The sequence below is a fragment of the Myxine glutinosa genome, chromosome 2 (genome assembly GCF_964187855.1).
Source record: "Myxine glutinosa chromosome 2, kmMyxGlut1.1, whole genome shotgun sequence".
NCBI classification, from domain to species: Eukaryota; Metazoa; Chordata; class Myxini; order Myxiniformes; family Myxinidae; genus Myxine; species Myxine glutinosa.
In genome coordinates, this window is record NC_136262.1 from 106,526,299 (window position 1) to 106,530,349 (window position 4,051).

The 4,051-nt window shown below is 43.0% G+C and overlaps 1 protein-coding gene across 1 annotated transcript in view; it reads left to right on the forward strand.

The window, feature by feature from the left end:
- LOC137421452 (interleukin-6 receptor subunit beta) overlaps positions 1-4,051 on the forward strand; it is a 94,376-nt gene that overhangs the window by 38,690 nt on the left and 51,635 nt on the right. The window lies entirely within an intron of this gene.

Sequence of the window (4,051 nt, forward strand, 5' to 3'; positions counted from 1 at the left end):
CTGTAAAAATCCAAAACGGGTGGAGATCAGATATTCAGGCAGAACAAGCGGGGAGCACGCAGGAAAACAATGTTCGCTCAATTGTGGGGGGGGGGGGGGGGGGTTCGATATCAAGTCGAGGCTCATGGGAGAGCTAGAACACTGACCAAATCAGGATGCAACAGAACAAAAGGAAGAGTCGAAAGAGGATGAGGGGTCAATATACAGTAGTTTGAAACCAGCAGGGTTGAGAGACAAATTAGAGGGAGATTTGGATAAATGAGGAATGTGGGAAGCAATGAGGGGGTGGACAAGGTGGATACAGAAGCAAACTCTCAGGAAGGAAAAACTGGAAATTTGGAAAGAGGTCGGCTGAGATTGTAGAGAATGTGGAAATTCGTTCCACAGGTGGCGAAAAAAGAGGAACAAATGCATGGAAGTGAGCAGTGGATCTGGATTTTTGGAGTTTCACAAGAAGAGTGATGCTCGTAGATTTTGGGAGGGTTGGAAACCATTTTTTACGAAACATGCACAATTCAGATAAAATTAGAGCTTTAATTGAAATCTCTACCAAGGGTCCAAGGAGCATATTTTCAGCGGTTGTGTCTTCACTTCAACGCCATTAATATTTACCTCTGGTACGAAAACCGCCTTTTCCTGCATTCTAACTACAGTACTGGCGAATAACCCAATCCTGCAGAGTTAGACGGATGACTTGTAATACCTTCTCCAACTGGGATACGCCTTCTCTCACCTACTACAATACGCATTTTGGTGTCTGTCTGTCTGTCTGTCTGTCCATCGATAGCGTCGGCCCCACCAGTAGTGGGGCCCCATCAAATTGCACACTGTTGGTACCTTCTTGGCAAATGGAGATGCAAGAAAAATATTTCCAAACCTACAGGGTAGGGGGGATTCAGGGTGGAGGGGAAGACCCCAATTCTCCCTTTGTTAATGTGTATTGTATAGCGCCACCCAGTGGTAGCTAGTGTTACAAATCATTTTGCATATATATATATATATATATATATATATATATATATATATACTACATGGCCAAAAGTATGTGGACACCCCCTTCTAATTAGTGGATTCGGCTGTTTCAGCGACACCCATTGCTGAGAGGTGTATATATAATCAAGCACACAGCGATGCAATCTCCATAGACAAACATTCGCAGTAGAATGGGCCGTACTGAAGAGCTTAGTGACATTCAACGTGGCACCGCCATAGGATGCCACCTTTCCAACAAGTCCGTTCGTCAAATTTGTGCCCTGCTAGACCTGCCCCGGTCAACTGTAAGTGCTGTTATTGTGAAGTGTAAACGTCTCGGAACAACAATAGCTCAGCCGCGAAGTGGTAGACTACACAAGCTCACAGAACAGGACCACCGAGTGCTGAAGCACGTCGTGCGGAAAAATCGTCTGTCCTTGGTTGCAACACTCACTGCCGAGTTCCAAACTGCCTCTGGAAGCAACGTCAGCACAACAACTGTTCATCAGGAGCTTCATGAAATGGGTTTCCATGGCCGAGCAGCCGCACACGAGCCTAAAATCACCATGCGCAATGCCAAGCATCGACTGGAGTGGTGTAAAGCATCGACTGGAGTGGTGTAAAGCTCTCCGCCATTGGACTCTGGTGCAGTGGGAACGCGTTCTCTGGAGTGATGAATCACGCTTCACCATCTGGCAGTCCAACGGACGAATCTGAGTTTGTCGGATGCCAGAACGCTACCTGCCCAAATGCATAGTACCAACTGTAAAGCTTGGTGGAGGAGGAATAATGGTCTGGGGCTGTTTTCATGGTTCAGGCTAGGCCCCTTTGTTTCAGTGAAGGGAAATCTTAACGCTCCAGCATACAATGACATTCCAGATGATTGTGTACTTCCTACTTTGTGGCAACAGTTTGGGGGAAGGCCCTTTCCTGTTTCAGCACGACAATGCCCCCATACACAAAGCGAAGTCCTTAAAGAAATGGTTTGTCGAGATCGGTGTGGAAGAACTTGACTGGCCTGCACAGAGCCCTGACCTTAACCCCATTGAACACCTTTGTGATGAATTGGAACACCGACTATGAGCCAGGCCTAATCGCCCAACATCAGTGCCCGACCTCTCTAATGCTCTTGTGGCTGAATGGAAGCAAATCCCCGCAGCAATGTTCAAACATCTAGTGGAAAGCCTTCACAGAAGAGTGGAGGCTTTTATAGCAGCAACAGCGGAACCAACTTCATATTAATGCCCATGATCTTGGAATGAGATGTTCGATGAGCACATATGGGTGTGATGTTCGGGTGTCCACATACCTTTGGCCATGTAGTGTGTGTGTGTGCATGTATATATATATATATATATATATATATATATATATATATATATATATATATATATATATATATAACAAAGCCCATAAAAAATGACAGGTTGGAACAGTTTAATTGACGGTGCAGTCTCATGAGCGTGCCAATGTTTGGAGCCTCGGCCTGGTGTCAGGTGTGTTTATATCGTTATTTATTAGACACCCTACAGATGTAAATTAACAGTCGTTTTACTCTGCATGCATTGCACATCACGTGCAGCGAATTTCACCTCCCTGCGCCTTTAATTTATTTTATTTTAATGCATCTGTGCACCGCCCTTGAGGTTTGGTTTGCAAGCCACCGTCTACAATTCCAATAGAAGAGACATAATTACTATTTTATGGAAAATGTTTTTCAAGTTTGTTTTATCCTCAAAAATAGACCATAGTGAACATACATTCATGTTAAAAGATTGGCCTTTAAAACCTACCCTTATGAATGGGGACTGACATCTATAAAACACACAAACTGACATTGTGTTTTATATGGTATATATATATATATAAACAAATCATCATTTGATATAGATGATATAGATATTTATCTTCCATACCTTCGATGGCCCAAAAGACCCAAAAGACCCATAGAGACAAAGACACGGAAGACCATTAAAGACCCCAAAGACCCATAAGACGCTTTAAACTCATGAGACCAGCTTGGACCTTTGACCATTTAGACTTCGAGCTTTACACCACTTGGACCTTTTTAGATTACAAATTTAACAAATACTTTTGTACAAAATAAATGTTTGTATTTTGATTAGTGTAAACATGACGACACAGAAACTCAGCTACAGTCAAGTCATTATCCTCAGTTAAAACAAGCCTGTGCCTCTGTAGAGATGTGTGGTGAGGCAAGTGTGATGAGCCGATCCATGTTGGTACACACACACACACACACACACACACACACACACACACACACACACACACACACACACACACACACACACACACACACACAACAAGGAGCCACCCATTGAAAAATAAACGGGCCTCGATGCTTTGATTAAGGTAATTTGAAATTTGAGAGCTATTCACAATAAAATAATTGAAAGAAATGTAATTGTGAACTTATGTTACAGATATAACTCTTTTTTTTTTTTAAACACTCCCTTGCATGTTTCTAGTAGATTGTAGATCACCGACAACGACGACTGATCGAGACATGGAAAAAAAAAAATAGAGAGAGTAGATTTTGGTTAACCGCGCACTTTTTGCACATTATTATGTGGACAAGCCGATTCGATTTTGTTATAGGTCCGGATGCAGATTTGGCCTATCAGTGGAATACAAAACGTGAACCGTTCAGCCTCGTGGAGGTATGTACTCTACCGAGTGTCGATCTACCTTGGAGTGTTTTCTATGTCGTCGTTATGCATTTGGTTCAGCAATCGGGCCCTTCACCTGCACTTGCTTCCAGGAATGGTCACTTGCTTGCACATGTAGCCCCAATGGCTTTTTGATGGGTGGCCACTGATCCGTTTTAACTATGACACAAATCTGGATCGAGACGACACAAATGTTAAAATTACCATCCGCATCTTATAACAGCAGGTGCTGTTGCATCGTGGAGCTTTCTATTCCTCATCCGCACCAATTTAATGCATGTATATGCAACATCCGGAGGTATCCTTTTTAACTAACCTGGCCAAAATAAAAGGGATCGCACCCAATAACCCAAGTAAAAATACAACCTAATCCAAAAAAATGGCTT